At 40.0% G+C, this 24,560-nt stretch overlaps 1 protein-coding gene across 1 annotated transcript in view; it reads right to left on the minus strand.

Moving 5' to 3' along the window:
- Nucleotides 1-24,560, minus strand: part of LOC123385159 — a 109,435-nt gene that overhangs the window by 16,802 nt on the left and 68,073 nt on the right. The gene's annotated exons all lie outside the window — the stretch shown is intronic.

Genomic DNA, 24,560 nt, shown 5'->3' on the forward strand with positions numbered 1-24,560 from the left:
TTTTTGCATAATGACTGTTTAGTAACACTCATTTTTAATAAAAGTACAGAGATATACATAGGAGAGCTAAGTGACAAATTCAAGACAGTAGTCACCTCTAGGAGATAGGGAGGGAAATATAACCAGGAAAGGGGCTTTAACTAGATTTGTAATATTTTAATAGATTAAAGTTGGTGGCGAATGCACAAGTAATTATTATGTTATCCTTTATACCTTTTTTTACACGGAAAATATTACTAATAACAACAAAGAACAGGAAGCAGAAGAAAAACAGATTGCTTCTGAAATCAAATTTGCCAAAACAGCAGAACCTGATGACCTATAGATATAGCCTTGAGAAGAAAAGGGGTCTGGCCTTGAACCAGAAAGTAAGACACATGGGTTCTGGGCATGGATGTGTTAATAACTAACCATGTGCTCCTGGATGAATCTTCTAGTGTTCCAGGTGTTAGCTCCCTCCTCTGTAAGTAAGGAAGTTGCAACAGATGATGTCTAAGGTCCTTCCTGTCCATATCTAAAATCTCATGGTTTTCCACTGTGCTCCCCACTTCCCATCTCAACAGGAGCTCTGGCACTGGGCGGCAGAGGGGCTACATGATGGATCATTTGCAATCCAAATTAAGGTTTTAAAATGTGCATTTACTTGGGATAGCTGGGTGGCTCAGTCTGTTAAGTGTCTGACCTCGGCTCAGGTTATGATTTCATGGTTCGCGGGTCCGAACCCCACATCAAGTTCCACACTGACAGTGCAGAACTTGCTTGGGATTCTCTCTTTCCCTCTCTCTGCCCCTTCTGTGAGCTCTCAGGCTCTCTCTCTCTTTCTCTCTCAAAACAGGTAAATAGGGGAGTTCTGGGGAAGATTGTGGTGTAGGAGGACGCTGGCCTCACCGCGTCCTGCCGATCACTTAGATTCCACCTACACGTGCCTAAATAACCCAGCAAACCGCCACAAAACTAGCAGAACAGAGTCTCCGGAGCCAAGAGCACACGAGAGGCCCAAGGAAGAGGGTAGGAAGGGCAGCAAGGCGGTGCGCACTACACACTGGCGGGAGGGAGCCAGGGCGGAGGGGCGGCCCGCCGGCCAAGCAGAGACCCCGAGTCTGGCTTGCAAAATCGGAGGGGCCGGACGGAGTGTGTTCGGACAGCGAGTGGGACTTAACATCTGGAAGGTTATAAGCTAACAGCTCTGCTCGGAGAGTGGGAAGGCTGGAGGACAACGGGAGGGAGAGTTGCTGAGCCCTGGACCACAGAGCTCAATTGGGGGGTGGGGGGGTGGGAGGCGCTCGCCAGCGCCATCTCCCTCGCCCACCCCCCAGCCAAAATCCCAAAGGGAACCAGTTCCTGCCAGGAAACTTGCTTCCTCCGCGCAAACACCCAACGCTGTGCTTCTGCGGATCCACACCTCCGGTGGCGGGCCTGACTTCCTCCCGCTGCCGCAGGGCCCCTCCTGAAGCGGATCACGAGGAGAGGTGAGCTGAGCCTACCCTTCCTGCCCCCGTGCACCCTACCTATCCACCCCAGCTAATACACCAGATCCCCAGCACGACAAGCCTGGCAGTGTGCAAGTAGCCCACACAGGCCACGCCACCCCACAGTGAATCCTGCCCCTAGGAGAGGGAAAGAGAAGGCACACACCAGTCTGACTGTGGCCCCAGCGGTGGGCTAGGGGCAGACATTGGGTCTGACTGCGGCGCCACCCACCAACGAGAGTTATTCCAGACAGCACAGGGGAAGTGCCCTGCAGTTCCACACCACTCCAGGGACTATCCAAAATGACCAAACGGAAGAATTCCCTTCAAAAGAATCTCCAGGAAATAACAACAGCTAACGAACTGATCAAAAACGATTTAAACAATATAACAGAAAGTGAATTTAGAATAATAGTCATAAAATTAATCACTGGGCTTGAAAACAGTACAAAGGACAGCAGAGAATCTATTGCTACAGAGATCAAGGGACTAAGGAACAGCCAGGAGGAGCTAAAAAATGCTATTAATGAGCTGCAAAATAAAATGGAAATGACCACGGCTCGGATTGAAGAGGCAGAGGAGAGAACAGGTGAACTAGAAGATAAAATTATGGAAAAAGAAGCTGAGAAAAAGAGAAATAAAAAAATCCAGGAGTATGAGGGGAAAATTAGAGAACTAAGTGATGCACTAAAGAGAAATAATCTACGCATGATTGGTATTCCAGAGGAGGAAGAGAGAGGGAAAGGTGCTGAAGGTGTACTTGAAGAAATCATAGCTGAGAACTTCCCTGATCTGGGGAAGGAAAAGGGCATTGAAATCCAAGAGGCACAGAGAACTCCCATCAGACGTAACATGAATCGATCTCCTGCACGACATAGTGAAACTGGCAAAATACAAGGATAAAGAGAAAATTCTGAAAGCAGCGAGGGATCAACGTGCTCTAACACATAAAGGGAGACCTATAAGACTCGTGACTGATCTCTCTTCTGAAACTTGGCAGGCCAGAAAGGAATGGCAGGAAATCTTCAATGTGATGAACAGGAAAAATGTGCAGCCGAGAATCCTCTATCCAGCAAATCTGTCATTTAGAATAGAAGGAGACATAAAGGTCTTCCCAAACAAACAAAAACTGAAGGAATTCGTCACCACTAAACCAGCCCTACAAAAGATCCTAAGGGGGATCCTGTGAGACAAAGGACCAGAGACATCACTACAAGCATAAAACATACAGACATCACAATGACTCTAAACCCGTATCTTTCTATAATAACACTGAATTTAAATGGACTAAATGCGCCAACCAAAAGACATAGGGTATCAGAATGGATAAAAAAACAAGACCCATCTACTTGCTGTCTACAAGAGACTCATATTAGACCTGAGGACACCTTCAGATTGAGAGTGAGGGGATGGAGACCTATTTATCATGCTACTGGAAGTCAAAAGAAAGCTGGAGTAGCCATACTTATATCAGACAAACTAGACTTTAAATTAAAGGTTGTAACAAGAGATGAAGAAGGGCATTATATTAATAATTACAGGGTCTATCCATCAAGAAGAACTAACAATTCTAAATGTCTATGCGCTGAATACGGGAGCCCCCAAATATATAAAACAATTACAAACATAAGCAACCTTATTGATAAGAATGTGGTAATTGTATGGGGACTTTAACACTCCACTTACAGAAATGGATAGATCATCTAGACACATGATCAATAAAGAAACAAGGGCCCTGAATGATACATTGGATCAGATGGACTTCACTGGATACATTGCATCAGATGCAGATAGATGTTCTGCATCCCAAAGCAACAGAATATACTTTCTTCTCGAGTGCACATGGAACATTCTCCAAGATAGATCACATACTGGGTCACAAAACAGCCCTTCATAAGTATACAAGAATTGAAATCATACCATGCATACTTTCAGACCACAATGCTATGAAGCTTGAAATCAACCACAGGAAAAAGTCTGGAAAACCTCCAAAAGCATGGAGGTTAAAGAACACCCTACTAAAGAATGAGTGGGTCAACCAAGAAATTAGAGAAGAAATTTAAAAATATATGGAAACAAACGAAAATGAAAATACAACAATCCAAATGCTTTCGGATGCAGGGAAGGCAGTCCTGAGAGGAAAATACATTGCAATCCAGGCCTATCTCAACAAACAAGAAAAATCCCAAATACAAAATCTAACAGCACACCTAACGGAAATAGAAGCAGAACAGCAAAGACACCCCAAACCCAGCCGAAGAAGAGAAATAATAAAGATCAGAGCAGAAATAAACAATATAGAATCTAAAACAACTGTAGAGCAGATCAATGAAACCAAGAGTTGGTTTTTTGAAAAAATAAACAAATTGATAAACCTCTAGCCAGACTTCTCAAAAGAAAAGGGAGATGACCCAAATAGATAAAATCATAAATGAAAATGGAATTATTACAACCAATCCCTCAGAAATACAAGCAATTATCAGGGAATACTATGAAAAATTATATGCCAACTAACTGGACAACCTGGAAGAAATGGAAAAATTCCTCAACACCCACACACTTCCAAAACTCAATCAGGAGGAAATAGAAAGCTTGAACAGACCCATAACCAGCGAAGAAATTGAATCAGTCATCAAAAATCTCCCAACAAATAAGAGTCCAGGACCAGATGGCTTCCCAGGGGAGTTCTGCCAGACGTTTAAAGCAGAGATAATACCTATCCTTCTCAACTATTCCAAAAAATAGAAAGGGAAGGAAAAATTCCAGACTCATTCCATGAGGCCAGTATTACTTTGATTCCTAAACCAGACAGAGACCCAGTAAAAAAAGAGAACTACAGGCCAATATCCCCGATGAATATGGGTGCAAAAATTCTCAATAATATACTAGCAAATCAAATTCAACAGCATATAAAAAGAATTATTCACCATGATCAAGTGGGATTCATTCCTCGGATGCAGGGCTGGTTCAACATTCGCAAATCAATCAGAGTGATACATCACATTAATAAAAGAAAAGATAAGAACCATATGATCCTGTCAATCGATGCAGAAAAGGCATTTGACAAAATTCAGCAACCTTTCTTAATAAAAACCCTCGAGAAAGTTGGGATAGAAGGAACATACTTGAAGATCATAAAAGCCATTTATGAAAAGCCCACAGCTAATATCATCCTCAATGAGGAAAAACTGAGAGCTTTTTCCCTGAGATCAGGAACACGACAGGGATGTCCATTCTCACCGCTGTTGTTTAACATAGTGTTGGAAGTGCTAGCATCAGCAATCAGACAACAAAAGGAAATCAAAGGCATTAAAATTGGCAAAGATGAAGTCAAGCTTTCGCTTTTTGCAGATGACATGATATTATACATGGAAAATCCAACAGACTCCACCAAAAGTCTGCTAGAACTGATACATGAATTCAGCAAAGTTGCAGGATACAAAATCAATGCACAGAAATCAGCTGCATTCTTATACACTAACAATGAAGCAACAGAAAGACAAATAAACTGATCCCATTCACAACTGCACCAACAAGCATAAAATACCTAGGAATAAATCTAACCAAAGATGTACAAGATCTGTATGCTGAAAACTATAGAAAGCTTATGAAAGAAATTGAAGAAGATATAAAGAAATGGAAAAATATTTCGTGCTCATGGATTGGAAGAATAAATATTGTCAAAATGTCAATACTACCCAGAGCTATCTACACATTCAATGCAATCCCAATCAAAATTGCACCAGCATTCTTCTCGAAACTAGAACAAGCAATCCTAAAATTCATATGGAACCACAAAAGGCCCTGAATAGCCAAAGTAATTTTGAAGAAGAAGACCAAAGTGGGAGGCATCACAATCCCAGACTTTAGCCTCTATTACAAAGCTGTCATCATCAAGACAGCATGGTACTGGCACAAAAACAGACACATAGACCAATGGAATAGAATAGAAACCCCAGAACTAGACCCACAAACGTATGGCCAACTCATCTTTGACAAAGCAGGAAAGAACATCCAATGGAACAAAGACAGTCTCTTTAACAAATGGTGCTGGGAGAACTGGACAACAACATGCAGAAGATTGAAACTAGACCACTTTCTCACACCATTCACAAAAATAAACTCAAAATGGATAAAAGTCTTGAATGTGAGACAGGAAACCACCAAAACACTAGAGGAGAAAGCAGGAAAAGACCTCTCTGACCTCAATCGCAGCAATTTCTTACTTGACACATCCCCAAATGCAAGGGAATTAAAAGCCAAAATGAACTACTGGGACCTTATGAAGATAAAAAGCTTCTGCACAGCAAAGGAAACAACCAACAAAACTAAAAGGCAACTAATGGAATGGGAAAAGATATTTGCAAATGACATATCGGACAAAGGGCTAGTATCCAAAATCTATAAAGAGCTCACCAAACTCCACACCCGAAAACAAATAACCCAGTGAAGAAATGGGCAGAAAACATGAATAGACACTTCTCTAAAGAAGACATCCAGATAGCCAACAGGCACATGAAAAGATGCTCAACGTTGCTCCTCATCAGGGAAATACAAATCAAAACCACACTCAGGTATCACCTCACACCAGTCAGAGTGGCCAAAATGAACAAATCAGGAGACTATAGATGCTGGCGAGGATGTGGAGAAACGGGAACCCTCTTGCACTGTTGGTGGGAATGCAAATTGGTGCAGCCACTCTGGAAAACAGTGTGGAGGTTCCTCAAAAAATTAAAAATAGGTCTACCCTGACCCAGCAATAGTACTGCTAGGAATTTACCCAAGGGATACAGGAGTACTGATGCATAGGGGCACTTGTACCCCACTGTTTATAGCAGCACTCTCAACAATAGCCAAATTATGGAAAGAGCCTAAATGTCCATCAACTGATGAATGGATAAAGAAACTGTGGTTTATATACACAATGGAGTACTACGTGGCAATGAGAAAGAATGAACTATGGCCTTTTGTAGCAACGTGGATGGAACTGGAGGGTGTTATGCTAAGTGAAATAAGTCATACAGAGAAAGACAGATACCATATGTTTTCACTCTTATGTGGATCCTGAGAAACTTAACAGAAACCATGGGGGAGGGGAAGAAAAAAAAAAAAAGAGGTTAGAGTGGGAGAGAGCCAAAGCATAAGAGACTCTTAAAAACTGAGAACAAACTGAGGGTTGATGGGGGGTGGGAGGGAGGGGAGGGTGGGTGATGGGTATTGAGGAGGGCACCTTTTGGGATGAGCACTGGGTGTTGTATGGAAACGAATTTGACAATAAATTTCATATACTGGAAAAAAAACAAAAACAAAATAGGTAAATAAACTTAAAAATATATATAAATAGGGGCGCCTGGGTGGCTTAGTCGGTTAAGCAGCCGACTTCAGCTCAGGTCATGATCTCACGGGTCGTGAGTTCAAGCCACGTGTGAGGCTTTGTGCTGACAGCTCAGAGCCTGGAGCCTGCTTCGGATTCTGTGTTTCCCTCTCTCTCTGCCCCTCCCTCATTCATACTCTCTCTCTCTCTTTCTCTCTCTCGAGAGTAAGTAAACATTAATATATATATGTATATATATATATACATATATATATATACACATACATGAAAGAATGAATAAATAAAATTTGCATTTATTTATTTACCTATAAAATATTTTGTTTTTATTATTTTGCTCACACTTGATTCACGTATTAGTTCGCTAAAGTTGCTATAACCGAGTACCACCAGACTGGGTGGCTTAAACGATAGAACTTTATTTTCTCACGTTTGTAGATGCTAGAAGTCCAAGATCAAGGTGTCAGCAGGATTGGTTTCTTCTGAAAGCCTCTCTCCTTGGCTTATCTTTTCCTTGTGTCTTCATGTGGTCTCTCATCTGTGTATGTCTGTGTCCAGCTTTCCTTTTCTTACAAGGATACCAGTCACATTGGATTAGGGCCCACCAAAATATCCTCATTTAACTTAATTATCTCTATAAAGATCTCATCTCTGAATAGTCATGTTCTAAGATACTAGGACTTAGGATTTCAACATATGAACTTTGTTGGGGAACACAACTGAACCCATAACAATAGGAAAGCTTTAAATCTTCACACTGACAGGTTTGTGGGAAGAGACGGCAAAATTACTAACTTACGGATTTAAATTTGCTAACCACTCTAGTTCTTTTTTTTTTTTTTTTAATTTTTTTTTTTTCAACGTTTATTTATTTTTGGGACAGAGAGAGACAGAGCATGAACAGGGGAGGGGCAGAGAGAGAGAGGGAGACACAGAATCGGAAACAGGCTCCAGGCTCCGAGCCATCAGCCCAGAGCCTGACGCGGGGCTCGAACTCACGGACCGCGAGATCGTGACCTGGCTGAAGTCGGACGCTTAACCGACTGCGCCACCCAGGCGCCCCCCACTCTAGTTCTATAACTGCCTGCTTCTGGTCACTAAAATGTCACACTTTTTCATAACTAACTTGGGATAATTTTTATGTAGGGCTGCTTAAAACTGGGTAAATCAATTACTAGATTTATCTATGCATGCTATTCAAGCAAGGTTAATTCTTTCTGACATGAAAAATAATTATGTCTTTTAACAAAAACTCATTCATTGTCTAGAAATAACCTGATTGGAAAAATACCACACAACTGGTTTCCAAGGACTAACATCTGGTGCCATAAATGACATACATATGATTTCTCCAGCATATTATTTCAATAGGCTCTGCTAATCAACAGACATCACCATTCCATAGTCTATATCAACACATACAGCATTGTATGATGCACAGTTGGCCAGTTTGTCCCACTTCCAGCATGCTGCTCACTTAATTTAGCCCAGTGAGTGACAAATTGAACTCTCTTGGCTTGGCCTGCAAAAGTCTCAATGTCTGCTAACCCACACAGAGCCTCTTTTCTTGAGCCTGTAAGTCATAGGAAAGAGAGCCAGGTCTCATTAGGGCAAAACCATCAAAGGACACTGAGGATCATGGAAACTGGCCATTTCAGAACAGTTAATATGCCAAAACCTAAAATGTCCAATGTGGGCAGCTGAAGGACACTGTTCCTTAAGCCACAGACATGTCTTATTTTTAACTTGGGTAAATTGTAGTTTTGACCAAGTCTTACCGAAGGCAGGTGAATAAAAGCAGGTTCATCAAAGCATGCCATCAAAGCAGTCCCAAAAGAACAGTTATTATAAGATCCAAATTCATTTAAGAAAATAAAGGAGCAAGAGGAAATAGAGAACATCAAATACTAATGCCAGATCTTGGCCCTAAAAAACGGCACTTGAATAAGGTAGTCATTAGCAGATGGATACAAATATAGCCTACCTAGTCTTCCATTCGACTTAAAGTATCTACAAGATCCAAGTTCTCACACACACACAAAAAAAATCCAAGTTCTCAAAACAAACTTTGATGATTCAGTCAGAGGGCCACAATTACACACACTGTCAAGTGAAAGTAAACAGCCACCTGCTCCTTAATCAATGCTCACCAAATCCACACAAATGATGTTTTTAATGTAATTAACAGAGCAGGGATTCAGCAGAGAGTTCAAGGTGTTTTTACCTTTGTAAGGAATAGGCATTGGTACTGTCATCAAGTTTAAATATGGAGGTCTCCTAGGAACTAGCTGTTGACCCCTGGGAATTATCCTGCTGACACCTTAGTTTTTGTTATTATTAAGTGGAAAAAGTGTTAATTATATCAGTTATTAAAAATGAAGTAGTGCTCTAAATATGTTACAATTAAAATTATTCTTAAAGAGTAGGTCAGAATAGTAATTAATATTCTTTTCTGAGGTTGATCACACTTTGTAGAATTTCCCAAGACCATAATAATACTTACCTACATTTTTACCAAAGTAGTATAAGTATATGCAAATATAAAGAGTTAACATTAAAATTATGTAATCATATATAAAAATTTAAAACTTCCAAAATTTTTCAAAATTTCATGTATGAAAATAGGAAAAATCAGGGCAGATTTTACAACCTGTCCATAACAGAATCTATCAGGCTGCTCCACCAGAAAACCTTAAGCTCTTCATGTTTCTCCCAGAAAACCTTAAGTCCCTCATGTCTCTCACATTTTTCCACATAGGTGACAGCTAATTTTACTTCAGTTTCAAAGTAACTTTACTACACGCTCTACTACGTGTGCAACAATAAAACATTCATCAAGTCAATGTGCAGACAGCTTAAAGTACCAGAACTTCAAACTGGAAAGTCTAAATTCACTAGATTTGCCAAAGAGCACTTTTTTTTTTTAATTTAAAGTGTGAGAAACATGAAAGACTTAAAGTTTTCTGGTAGAACAGCTCTTATATTAACTAACTTGAATTTAAATTTAAAAAAATAAATCCAAGTTAGTTAACATATAGTATAATAATGGTTTCAGGAGTAGAATTTAGTGATGCATCACTTACATATAACACCCAGTGCCAAAGGGCATTTAAAAAAATATTTTAAAGGACCAGCAAAACCCAGCAAGACATTCATGATTTGAAAACTAAACATACATTTTTAAAATTTTAAGGTTCCTTTAGAGAAATTTAAGTGTTGATATATATAATATTAACAACCGAGGGAATAACAGGTCAAAGATCATTCCTTAAAACAACTGCCAACTAAAAATCATATCAAAAATGAAAATGCCACTTCTCTAAAATTATCAATAATAGCAACCCTTCCATCTAATTCTCTATCACTTCCTTTTCTCCCTCCAAGTGTCTCTAACAATTCCTTGACTACCCCTGTACCAACAAGCCATGGATCCCATACCCTTTTTACAATCATTCATTGCTTCTTTTAAAAGTTTATTTATTTAGGGGCACCTGGGTGGCTCAGTCAGTTGAGCATCCGACTTCGACTCTGGTCATGATCTCGTGGCTCCTGAGTTTGAGCCCCACGTTGGGCTCTGTGCTGACAGTTCGGAGCCTGGAGCCTGTTTCGGATTCTATGTCTCCCTCTCTCTCTGCCCCTCCCCAACTCACACTCTCTCTCTCAAAAATAAATAAAAATAAAACGTTAAAATTTTTTTTTTAGTTTATTTATTTTGAACCCAATGCAGGGCTTGATCTCATGAACAGTGAGATCATGACCTAAACTGAAACCAAGAGTTGGGTATTTTATTGACTGAGCCACACAGGTGCCCCACCATCACTCACTATTGTCTTGCCCTCTAATTCCTTGTGAGCCAGCTTTAGATCCATGGCCCATTGTAATAATCACTTCCTTGCACACACCTTCACCTCCCTAACCCCACTTCTCATTTTGTCCTATTCACCTGTCAAAATACTAAACTAGCTAATGCCAATCCTTACCTCTCCTACAACTGTACCAGTGTTTCTAAACATGGCCACAGGAACACACTCAACCCGATGAGTCACATTTCCAATTCATGACCACAAAGCTCAACCAACAGAGCCCCTAGTGGAATCAGACAATCCTAGCATACTATTATATTACCCATTCTTCCACTCTCTGAGACAACTATTCCATATCTTACTCTCTTTCCCCAAATCTCCAACAGGACCTCCCCTGAACACTCCTTCTCAGCTGATGGAATAGAGGCAATCATAGGAGAACTTCCACAAGCTCTCACCACTGCCACCACTTATCTATCTATAGCTGGGCCCATGTACGGTATTCTCTCTTCCCTCCTACTACTATGGATTTTTTTCCATTTTACTAAGGCCAACTCCTCCCGTAGAGTTGTCCATCAGACTTCATCCACTCTTACCCATTCAAGAGGAAGGCTCCAGCAATTCTCCCCCATTTTCCTACATCATTAATTTTCCCCCTCTGATTAAGCATCCATTGACATGTTAGAACATATAAACATGCTATTTTTCCCATATTAAAAAATTTTTGCTTCCATTTATAGCTTCCATTCCATTTCTCTGTTCTATATTACAGCAAAACACAAAAACCTGTCTCTATTTGCTGTCTCCAATTCAACTCCTTCTACTGTCCCTTAAGTCTATTCCAATCGGTCTGTCTCTACCATCATTCCACTGAACTGCTCTTGTCTGTGTCACTGATGACCTTCACATGGCTAATAACTCCAATGGTCAATTCTCAGACATCATCATCATGATCTGCCGGCAGCATCACACACAGTGGATGGTTTCCTCCGCACTATTTCTCTTGGCCCCAGAACTTCATCATCACTACCTCACTGAAGACTTTCTTGGTCTCTGACAAGTCCTCCTCCTACCTTCAAGGCCTCTAAACACTGAAGTACTCTAGGGCTCAGTCCTTGAGTCTCTTCCCATAACTTATATTCATTCTCTGGATCTCTCCCCTGAACATGAGCTTCATATATTCTTCTGCATCCTCTCCTCTATCAACTCTACTTGAATGTCTAATAGACACCTCAAACATAATATGTCCAAAGCTGAACCTCTGACCTCCTGCTCCAAACTTGCTTTCCACAATCTTCCCCATCTCAATAAATATCAACTCCAGCCTTACAATGGCTCAGACAGAAAACTTTAGTATCATCCTTGACCCTTCTCTTCCTCTCACCTTCCACATCTAATCCATCACCAAATTTTGTTGATTCTACTTTTGAAAAATATGAAACATATAACAAACATATCTAAAATCTGACTGCCTCTCACTACTCCATAACACCATTATATTTCAACTGTATAAGCAAGAGCCTCCTACCTGGTCTCTGTGCCCTCACTATTCTCCACACAGGCATCAAAGTGACCCTTATAATTTAGATTATATCTTCCTCTGTCAGAATTGTCCAATGACTTTCCATCCCATTGAGGTAATAGCCAAAGTCTTTGCAGTGGCCTCCAAGGCCTCACATGAGGGTACGGGGTTACTTCATCTCCCGCTACGTTTCCGCCACCTGACTCCACTCCAGCCACATACAAGCCAGGCACACCCCCACCTCAGAGCCTTTCCACATGCTTTGTCCTCAGCTTGGTTCACTCTTTCCCATTACAATCGCATGCTACCACCTCAATTTCTTCAGATCTTCACCCAAATGTTACTTCTGAGTGAGACCTCCCTAACAATTCTATTTATAACTGTAACACTCCCTATTCCCTTTCCCTACTGTTTCTCTATGGCAGTCATTGATATTTCTCCACGGTGACAATGATAGTGTTGATAAACTGCATGTTCTTGATTTTTTATTTATTTTTGTTTCCCTGACCAAAATGGAAGTGCAAGAGAACAGGGATTTTTGTACACAGCTATATCCTCAGAGGCCAGAACAGTTCCTGACACACTGCAAGCAATAAGTACTTGTTGAATGAATGAAAGAATGAACATATTATATGATTTAAACTACACGTTTTAAATTTGGATGTAGTCTAATTTATCAATATTTTTTATTAGTTATGCATTTTAACATATTGTTTAAAACATCGTTCTCAACTCACATATAGCTTTATGCCATTTCTTTAAAAAGAAACTAAAAGTACTAATCACAAAGGAAGAAATTGTTAAGTTTCCTTACTTCTTCCTGGCTGAAGACAACATAAACAAAACTAAATGACAAACAATTGATAGAAGATCCAGAATATATAAAGACTTCCTTGAAACTTGAAAGGAAAAAAACAAAAACAAAACACAACAACTGGAAAATGAACAACACTGATGACTGGGGAATTCACAGGGGGGAGATTACACAGGTTGATAATCCTAAGAAATACCATTTTATACTCATGAAATGGCAACAATCAAGCTGTCAATAATGAGGGGTGGTAAGGATTAGATAAATTGTATTTCTTCCTTTTCTAGTGGATATATAAATTGGTATACAAAATAAATTACATTTCTTTGCTTTTATTATAAGAAATATAATTTTTAAGGTTTCAGATAATTCTGTCAAATGTATATGAATTATGGAATATGTATAGATGAATACATATATATGAGTATATAAATTTCTTCTATATTTTCCTATGCCTACATTTCTAACCAAAAGACTGCAGTAGCCAATGGAGTGGAGTCACAAACACTATTATGACCCATTAAGGAAGAGAGCAAAAGCAACTTGAGACATAAGAATTCAAAAGAAGCAAGTAATTATGGGAAGAAAAGACATACGTATAAATCAACCCAGTTTTCACTGCATTTCAAACAGTTTTCTTTCAAATGCAATTTTCAAATCCCTCACATATTTAATAAGATAGCAAACCATTTTTCTAACATTGGAGTCAACAAATAATACTTCAACTAAAATTCAAGCAACCTTTCCAGGCTATGCAATTGACTTCTCATCTGAACAAGGAGCCAAATACAGTGCTCCAAATGATACAATTTTAAAGCTTCCTTATTCAGACCAAATCATCTTGATTGCCAGTGTCCCCAACCTGAAGCCCAGGAATTGCCAGCTGTGGTGCATACATTAATGACAGAGAAATAGAGACCACCTGGGCAGGAAAGGCCTTTGTGTTTCTGCCAAAATAAAAGTCATCAGCATTTTCTTCCAACCAATCACTATCTTAAATGGCCTTGGGCCAGAAGGGCTTCTGGTTACCTAATCTCTTGAGGCATAAACAAGGTCTTCAGGATTCTGGTATTATCACTTTTGTAGAACAAGAGTATCAAAAACACTCAGAAGATAAGGCATCACTTTGGCATGGAATCTGGCACCAGAATTCCTATTCAGGGCTTCCAGTGGAAGAACTCAACTGCCTTGTAGAGAAAAACAGCCATTTAAAGGAAGGTTAGCCTGGAGGCAGGAAACATGAGGCCAGGTTCTAGGTGCCTAGGGAACTCTCAGGGCCAACCTGGCTATAATGTAATCTCTGTATTTGTAGGATGAGAATAATTATAAGACAAAAATGCAAAGTGTCATTAATATGTGACATTAATATAGTGTCATGAGTCTGCACAGCAATTTCTCAACCCAGTACTCCTGAGTTCCAAACACATTCAAGTACCCACAGGCAAGCATGACTTACTTATGTCACATCACAGAATCAAGGAAGGAATGAACATTTGTAAATTAGAGGCCAACATGATTCCCCAGTGCCTAGCACACAGGAGGCACTCTACCAAATCTGATTTAATCCTCAAAACAATTCTACAAGAGAGTATGATCAGCTCCACTGAATAGAGGAAAACAGACTGAGAATTAAGTAAACTGTCCACAATAAAATAAACAAATACAGAAACTACTAACAACCCTAGTAAGCACTCAAACCCGAATCAGTCTAAGTCCAAAGCACTGGCTAATTCATCTATACCAGTGCCGTTCAACAGAAAAACAACAAGAGTCGTTGTTGGAAATTTGAATTGTCTAGTAGTCACATTCAAAAAGTAAAAAGAAACCAATGAAATTTATTTTAATCACATATATTTTTAAGATTTTATTTTTAAGTAAGCTCCACACCCAACGTGGCTCAAACACAACCCTGAGATCAAGAGTTGCATGCTCTACCAATCGAGCCAGCCAGGTGCCCCTTAATCATATATTTTATACAAGAATAGTGTCAAAATATTATCAACTCATTGTGTAATCAATATTAAAAAATTGAAAATTTTTACATTCTTTTTTTTCATACTAAGCCTTCAGAATCCAGTGTACATTTTACCCTTACCGAACATTTTTATTTAGACCAGTCACGTTTACTACTCAATTGCCACCTGTAGCTACTGGCCAGTCCAGGCCTATTTCTGGGACAGTCCAGGCCTATCCCACACTGACTCCAGCAAGCAAAGAAACTATTCCTCTGGGCCCAAGACTAACAAGTACTTCCCATCTCACAGCTGGTGGTATGGAGGGGCACAGTCCTGGAAATACACTGAGTCAGGTGCTATTACCTGAAAAATTCCCTCTATAGTGATGCCTTCCCTGACCCTAATGTCACTCTCCACCACCCCTTTCCCCCATTCACCCTCCTCCACAGCATCCTCTTTTATTTTTCTTCTTATACTGTGTAAACCTATGTTGCAAGTGGCTTTCCCTGATTCCCTAATTTGGGTTAGGTTCCCATGCTACACATGTCTATATCAGAAAAAAACTGCTCTGGTGTCATACAACAGAAATTCAGCCCAAATTACCTTAAGCAAAATAACTAACTAAATGGAAATTTATTATAAAAATTCTGGGTGCCCAGGTTGGATCTCACACAAAGAACTCTAATCAGAAACCCAAATTTCTCTCCATCTCTGGTTTCCACACCTCTGAGTTTCAGGTTCATTTCCTCCCATTTTCTTACAAGGGCTTCCTTCCCTCCTCTAGGACTTATGGTGACCCTAAGAGCTCCCATGGTTTCACATTACTATTTAGACATCCAAAAGTTCCTTGACCTTCCTGCCTCTGTTACATTTCAAAAATTCCAGGGAAAGAAGTTATTGGCCTGGCTTAACAGGTCTCACCTTTGAATCAATCAACCATGACCCCATCATTGGGTCAGCTCTAACAATAAGTAGGTAGATGACTGGGTATAAGCAGTGATTCCTAGAAATGGCTGGGGGGGGGGGGGTACAGTCCATTACACTTTCTCTAAACCCTGCATTTTCCTTGTCATTATAGTCATTACATGCGAAGATAACTACCTATTTAAAGTATAACTTCCAGATTAAGCCATAAACTCAAGGAAAGTGGAATACATGTCTCTCTTGGTCTCCACTCTATCCCCTTATTAGAGTAGTTTCTGGCACACAGATGGTTGTTTAACATATTTTTGTTAAATGAATGAAACTATTTTTAAATGAAATTTTAAGGTAAAGACATATAGTAAATGTAAAACAATTCATTAAAAAATTTATACAAATTAATAACCTGAAACTCTATCAGCCCATGAATAAAACCTCCTCCTATACAGGTAGGCACTTGCAGCAATTCAGTTGGGACTCCAGTGTTGCAGACCATAAAATCCTATAATCCCCTCACCAAGACGACTTTGTCTGAATGACTCTTGTACACACACTAGCTAGGTTCCCTACAGGAAACAATGCCCATAGGTGGCAACTTAACAGTGGACATTCTAGCAAGAAAAGTGATAGGGCTCAGAAAAAAAAAAAAAATCTGCAAAGTGAACCCTCTGGTAACAAAAGCAGCAACAGAGCAGAGAGGGAGAGTGAAGCATCATGTTTACTGCTAACAAAAGGAAGGATACGAAGCCCTGTGGCTGGAGCAACACAAGCTCCTTTCACTTACAGCCTGACCCAATTTATCTGGCACATGAAATCCTACTTCAAGTTAAGGTATGAGCTTTTCAAGGCATGGACATTTGTACTCCCAAACTTGTACAGGGCATTCTCAATGTTGCACTCACCTGGTGATACTAAACATTCATTCATTTATTCCTCAAAACTGAAGGAAAATATCTCTAATTTGTAAGTGAAGAGGTTGAGGCACAATACTGTGAAAAAAAAATAGTAACTTGCCAGAATCTGTTCTCTGAGGTGTATCCATATAGGTAAACTCAAGTGAAAAACTAAGTAATGAGTCATATTTGTACCTATTGTACAGTCTTGACAAAGCACTTGACCTCCAGTACTTGTTCAATTATTATTATGCCCACTTTAAAGATGAGGTAAAGCTCAGAGGCGATAACTTGGCATGAATCGGTTTGGCTAGAAATGGCTAAAACAATATTTTAACCTAGGCCTTTATACTAAATCTACTGTTCTTTCTATTGTCCCCAAAATACAAAATAATGTTGATAAAAGTGAGTATTTCTCAAATTTACAATTACTGCAAGCTACTGTTTCACTCTGAATGTGTAACTAATCTGTGTAAATACTGACAAAACCCCAGCTCTCCTGCTACATTAGCTACGTGATATTGAGCAAGATACTTACTTCGCTTCTTTTGATCTTTAGTCTCCTCATCCATAGAATAGGTATAATAATGTCAACTGCACAGGGTTGTCATAGAGGTTAAATGAGAGGAAGGCTTTGGGATTCAATGCGGAAAAACAGGATCCCTTGGTCTTGGAGGAGTACCCAGTCCATAGAGACATACAGATCAACAAATAACTTCAATAAAAGCGGTATAAAGAGGGATGCGAAACGTATGGGGACAAATCAAAGCTCAGTTTTGAAGTGCACACAGAATTAGCCAGGACAGAAGGTGCAGCACAAGACACGGAAATATGCAAGTGCACGTACTGCTCCAGAAACTCCAAGAATGTGGTGTTACTAGAAGGCAAAGTGGACAAAGAATAACAAGAAACAGGTCTGAAGAGGTGGAGGAATCAGATCATAAAGACTCATGTAGGCACGCTAAGGAGTTTGGGTTTTATTCTGTTAGGCACTGAAGAATTTTAAGGAGTATGACATGGCAACAAGTTTAAATTTTAGATATGGCTACATGGGGAAGGATGGATTTAAGAAAAACAAAACTGGAGAAAAAGCAGAGAGGGGTGATGAGAGCCTAAATTAGTGACATGGTAGCAGAAAAGGAAGGATACAGAGGAGAAATAGCTATGAGATAAATCAGCAGAATTTGCTAAATGAGTAGGTGGGGAAGGAAGTAGACAAAAGAGAAACATGTAGGTCTAGGAAGATGTTCATATTCCTGGTTTGAGTGACTTGGGGAACTCAGATGGGGACTACAAGAGGAGCTTCATGTTTTAAGAGAAGGTACTGGGGGGTAAGTTTGATGTGAGCTGAATTCTGTGATGTCTGGCAAGCATCTGGATAAAGGAGAGTGGAGTTCGGGAAAAAAGGATGAAAAGCACATGCAACAGCCACAAGCATGGAGGGGACAGTTAACACCTGAGAAATAAATGAATCCAGCTCAAGGGAGCATTTAGGAGAAGAGGGTTTTGGAAAGAACCCAGGGAAACTGCAACATTACAGGGGTGGATGGGGGGGGGCGGGGTGGAACAGGGGCTGTGCTGCATGAGAAGGAGCAGCAAGAAGCATGAAAACGATCCAAGAAACCTGGTAATAAAGCATTTCAGTGTGTGCCAATGGCCAACAGTGTCTCTGCAACAAAGATGTTCAGTTAGGAAGGGGCTGAAATAGTGTCCATTCCATGTGTCAATGCCAAAATCACTAGTGAGCCTTCCAAAAGAAAAAAGAGGCAGAGAGAGCATTTCTGTGGAGTGGAGGGAGCCATTAGCAAATTACTGTGGTGGAGAAGTAAACATAAGGTAAAAAAATAGAGCTTGGTATAGGCTTTCTTGTCAAATGCTCCCACCTGATAGGAGGAAAATGTTCAAAGTGGTTGTGGAATCAAAGCACCAAAAGTCAGTAACTGGACCACACGACATTACTGGGGGCCAGGCCAATTTACCAACTGCACCTGCCAACAGCAACAGTGGAGAAACTCACTGGGCCATGTAGGGAAAGTGATGTGGCTGGACAGCTCCTGACTACTGCTGGAAATCATATAAGAGAGTCAGAGAAGAGGAAGGAGGAGGCATAGGACAGGGTGTGTTGATGGGGTAAGAGGTAGAGAGAAATTGGGGAGTTTGGGGTGTGTGGTCCATAGCACCCTCTTCGGAGTCTTAACTTCCAGGAAACCAAAATGTGATTACATTCCAAAATAGGCTAAGAGGACTCTAAACAGAGCTTTGGACAGTTGGTTAAGTGTAACAACATTCAACATTATCAGGAAGGAAGAACTGGAGTGTTTTTCTTAACTCACTCGCTGCCTCCCCCTGCATTCCCAGGTCCCTCCCAGCATTCAGAGTTGCTGGGGTCTGCCTGTTTAATACTCATGTCTTTCTTTGCTCAGGCAACAAAATGGCTGCTGCCCTTTTTGTAAGTGAAATGTCACATCTCCATCTGCAAAGAAAGTCATTCCTCTAACCTGTTTCCTTCTCCCAGCAATCTGCATGCAGTAAGAAATCTGGGGAATACTACTGAATGGTAAATAATAATATGTGGAGAATAAGTAGGAATTCCCTGTGCTTGCACCAATGGGTTAACAAGGCTTAGGATGAAAGTATCCAAGATTAGGTAAACAGGGCGAAAGTGCCCCCAATATAGAACAAAGGTATAGGAATAGAAAGCCATAGGATGAAAGCATCCAGGATAGGTAAACAGGGTAGAACTGCTCCCAACATAGTACAAAAGCAGAAAGCTGCTTCCACAGGATAGAAGGTCCAAAATAGGTAAACAGGTAAACAGGGCTATAGACCCCACCCCCCCACCCCACCCCCACCCCAGCAGGGTGAAATTGCCCACAGGGCTGGAGCAGAGCTAATTAGTAAAAGAAAGGTGCCTGTTGACCCTGAGGTAGCATGCTCTATCTGTCTTATCCCCTAGGCAAGTTAAGATAAACAGACATGGCACCTCATGCCTACAGTAAACAGCCATCTGCTCAGCGCCAGGATTTTGTTTTTACCCAAACCCCTAACACTGGATATCTTCGAAATGTTTCTCTCACACATGTGAGTTAATGTTCACAGTTTCACTGTCTCTTTCTGCACGTCCATCATATTTGTAAGCCTTCTGATCCTAATAAATACGGAGCAAGGACCCTTACTCGGGGCTCTTGTCTCTTCCCGGACATTAGCCTCTCTTGCATTTTAATTCTGTGTCCTTGCTGGACAAGAGAGAACTCCAGACTCGAAGTCTGCGACAATAGTATGTTTGGAGAGCTGAAGAAGAATAGGAGATAAGGAAATAGGAATCAAATTTAACCCAGGAAATTACAGGAGAAATTATGTCATGAAAATATATAATATTTAAAACAAAAAACAAGCAAACAAAAACCCTGGCTCCAGAATCTACTCTTTAGCCTGGTTTTCCTCACAGTCCTGTAGGATCACATACATCTAGAAACTGCCAGCTCAAACTCTTTCTTTTTACTTTTTCCCCTCTCCTTTTCTATTGTTTAGATCAGACATATATCTATATAATATTTCTATTATATAGCTCTTACATATATATAGATCTATATATAATTATGTAGTTGCCAAACTAAGGCAAGGAAACCAAATCCAGCCCATAACCTGCTTTGTATGGCCCAGGAGCTAAGAATGGCTTTGGTTTTGTTTTTGTTTGGGCGGGGGCGAGAGAAAGCACGAAAGCAGGGGAGAGGGGCAGAGGGAGAGAAAGAGAGAATACCAAGTAGGCTCCATGCTCAGTGCAGAGGCTGATGCAGGGCTTGATCCCACAACCCTGGGATCATGACCTGAGCCAAAATCAAGAGTTGGATGCTCAACTAACTGAGCCACCCAGGTGCCCCAAGAATGTTTTTTATATTTTTTAAGGGTTACAACAAACAAGTAAAACCAAAGTAGAATATTCAACAAGAGATCATATGTGGCCTGGGAAGCCTAAAATATTTACTTGCTGGTCCATTACAGAAAAAGGCTATCAACTCCTGTTACAGATGAAGATGTTGGTGCCCAGCAAGGCAGAGACTTTCTTGAAGGCACACAGCTAATTAGCAGGAAAGCTTACACAAGAATTACTTCCTTGGCTCCGGGTCCCGGGCGCTCTCCCAATCACCACAGTTCGTGCTGACATGACCATCAGCCAAACACAGACTAGCAATAATTCCCACTTGAAGGCACAAAGGGAGTTGTTAGGGTATCCGTGAGAACCACATAAATAAGCTTTAAAATAACAATACTACTAATATTTTTTAAAGAACTCCTGGCTAAGTAATATCAAATGGGAGGGAAATAACTTAGTGATGGGCAACACATCTCAGACTCCCCCTCTCTACTCTCATCTCTTCCTCTTAAGTGTCTCCTGAAATCTCTTCTAATCTCTGTCACCTGGGTAAGAATGTTTGTAGAGAAGGTATGTCAGGAAGCATGCCTTGTTCTTGGCCAAGAAAGCACTGCACTCTACCCACCCACATTCTCACATAAAACCAACTGCGCAGCCATGTGGCAAACTATAGGGGGCACCAGTGGCTCTGTGGCTTAAATGATAACTCATGTCAAGATGTCTCTCATTACTTAAAACACTTTCATCATACGTAATCCATTCACATAACCTTTCAAGTTATATGTAATAATCAAAACTCACCTTGAAACTTCCAAGAAAAATTCCAATGGTAATACTTCCTGCATAAAACTCCATACGAAGCAGATTATTTTGTGTTGTGGCTCCCTATCTTGAATGACCATTCATTCAGAACTCCTCTGTGGCAGATATTTAATATCATTCACTAACAAGAGGTAATTATAATTTCCCCATCTTTATAAATCATAACACACCCCCAGTCATCTCCTCGGACATTTCTCAGTGCCCATAGCCTCGTTCTGTCCTGGAGCCAGCAGAGCTCACCCTGATGGTAACAATATTATGAACAGCATCATAAATATCCTAAAAGGCAAGAAGCCAGGAAAAGAGAATAAATGCTCTATTTATCCTCTATTTAAATGCTCTATTTTAAGTTTCATAGTATTATTTTAGAATGTTAAAATAGATTTTAAGGAATCTAGTCCAGTTTTTTCACAGAGACATATTCACAAATAACAGAACTCATGTTTAATGTCTTAATTAAATGTTCTCTCCATGTCCTCTTGAAGAAATATATGAATTCAAAAAAAAATAAAAAGAGAGAGAGAGAGAGAGAGAAGGAAAGAGAGGAGGAGGAAAAGGGGGAGATAAAGAGAAAACTCCTAGGGCACCTGGCTGGCTCTATCGGTGGAACAGGCAACTCTTGATCTCGGGATTGTAAATTCAAGTGTAAGTAATCTCTATACCCAATGTGTATAAAGGAAGGAAGGAAGGAAGGAAGGAAGGAAGGAAGGAAGGAAGGAAGGAAGGAAGGAAGGAAGGAAGGAAGGAAGGGAAAGGAGAGGGAGGGGGAGGGGAGGGAAAAGGAAAAAGAAAGGAAAGGAAAGGAAAAAAAGATCCTCAGTCATATATAGTTCCTGACTTTTCAGTCCAATGTAGCTCCATGGCTTAAACTCTCTCAAATATTTTTATTATTTGTGATAGAGTTTCACTAGCCTTTTAAGAGTGAAGCAAAGAAGAGGGCCTGATAATATACCTCCTCTTACAGTATGCACAGCATGTTTCCTGGTCTTCTGATAATGCCCTTATCTAAAATCTTGTACTCACATCTCCCTGTTGAAATGATTCATTTGTAAGTTCTTGTGGATTTCTAATCAACACATTTTTAACCAATAACCAATTTTTAAGAAAATAAACAATGGGTCCAGGATGAACACAGATCCTATTTACAATAATCAAACAAAAATATCAAAGTGTTTTTTTATTCTAAATGGAGACTATTACATCATGAAATAGGTGGGGTTAGGGTATGGTATGCTGTGGAATGTATATATATATTCACTGCATATTTGTTTATGTGTTTATTCTCGTAGTTCAACTTACCCTATTAATTGAAAGTTAATTTGTCACTTTTTCCATTAAGGAGAAAGGACCCCCTTTTGGGTGTCCCCTTTCTTCACAAAAGTGAATAATTGTGCTCTGCTACTGATACATTTTTCAGATCATTATTCAACCTGCCACTTAGCTAATAACAAGTTGTAAAAACCATTTTCATCCTGGAAATATTTCAGGGTGCAAGATCCTCTCTAATAACAAAAAATGGAATAAAGGCAATTTTTCTACTTTTGAAAAAGTTTTGGTTTCATATGCTTTTGGTCAGTATCTTGGTATCACTTCTGTAGTCAATTAGAATAAAGGAAAAATGTTCTGAACTCCTTTACAACCGCGTCCTTCATCTCTCTTTAGCTCTAAGTGTGGAACACAGGAAAATTCAGAATCTATGTGGATAACATGTCCTTTGTGTCAATTTTCAGTGTCTGTCTTTCTTTTGTCTATAATTTTTCTTTCTGTACCTCTCTGTCTCTGTGTTTTTCTCTGATTTGCTTATTCCCCTTATTTCTATTTTCCACTCTTTATTTCCCCAACCTTCCTGACCTGCTACTTCTCCTGACAACCCATGATGTAGAAGAAAAACTATACGTTTATAATTGTTTTTAATTTATCAAGTAGAATTTGATATCCTCTGTTCTTGGAAGCATTGAGTAAAAACTGTTTTTTACCCAATCTTAAAAACCTACTCCATAAGCCATGTCTATTGCTACCTCCATAACTGAAATTCCTGGATTGTTCCCTCCAAATTCAACCCTTTCTTCAAAGTTTACCATCATTTACCCAGTTGCTTAGCCAGAAACCTGGTAGTCATCTTTGATTTCTATTTCCCCCATGTTCCATTTCAAATCCATTAGCAGGTCCTATAGGCTCTAAACCCAGAACACACCCCAAATTTATCCACTTCACCACATCCCCCCCACTACTCTCCTTGTAAAAGACACCATAGTCAGACTTCTACAGTCACCCCCTCATTAGTAGCCCTGCTTCTGTTCCTGCCTTCCTTAAATCCATTATTTACATAGCATCCAGAATGAAATTTTTAAAAAATTAACCAGCTCATGACCTTCCTTTGCTTAAAGCCCTCCCACAGCTTACCACACAGCAATTAGCATTTAATCCAAACTCATCAAAAAAACCCTACAAGTCCTACATGATGTAGTTCCTACCAACATTTCTGATCTCATCTTTTTGTCCCTCCCACATATCAAGCTCCTTTCTGCCTAAGGGTCTGGGCACTGGCTGCCCCTCTGCCTGTAAGGTCCAGATCACAGGATGGCTGGTTCCTTCTTGTCATTCAGGTCTTAGCTTAAATGTCACCCCTTCAAAGCAGCCTATACTGGCCAACAATCTAAAGTATCTTCTCAAGGCACTCTATCATAGCACCCATAGTATTAAAGTTATTAAAGCACCAGATATTTCTTGTTAGATTGATTTTTTTTCTCTTTATGTCTTGTTCTCCCACCAGAATGTAAACACTTCAAGAGCAGAGAACAACTGAATCCTATCCATTGCTATATGCCCAACATTTAGAGAGGTTCCAAGAAAGAACTCAGTAAGCTCTCAATAAATATGTGATAAATGAATAGATGAACAAAAATCCCACAGTCCTCCCAAAGCCTTCCCTTACCACTCTAACCAACAATATTTTTCCTTAACGACTTCATAGCATTAATTTGACTCTCAATGTCTTGTTACATCTGTTATACTGATGCTTTAAATTACCATATTATTTAACTTCTCATGATGTCATCATTATACCACAAATATTAAATATGTACCTCCTACAGCTGAATGAATAAAGGTAGGAAACAAAAATGCTTTTATTGGAAAATCAATTAGCCCTTTCACAT

Source organism: Felis catus, chromosome B1 (genome assembly GCF_018350175.1).
Source record: "Felis catus isolate Fca126 chromosome B1, F.catus_Fca126_mat1.0, whole genome shotgun sequence".
NCBI lineage: Eukaryota > Metazoa > Chordata > Mammalia > Carnivora > Felidae > Felis > Felis catus.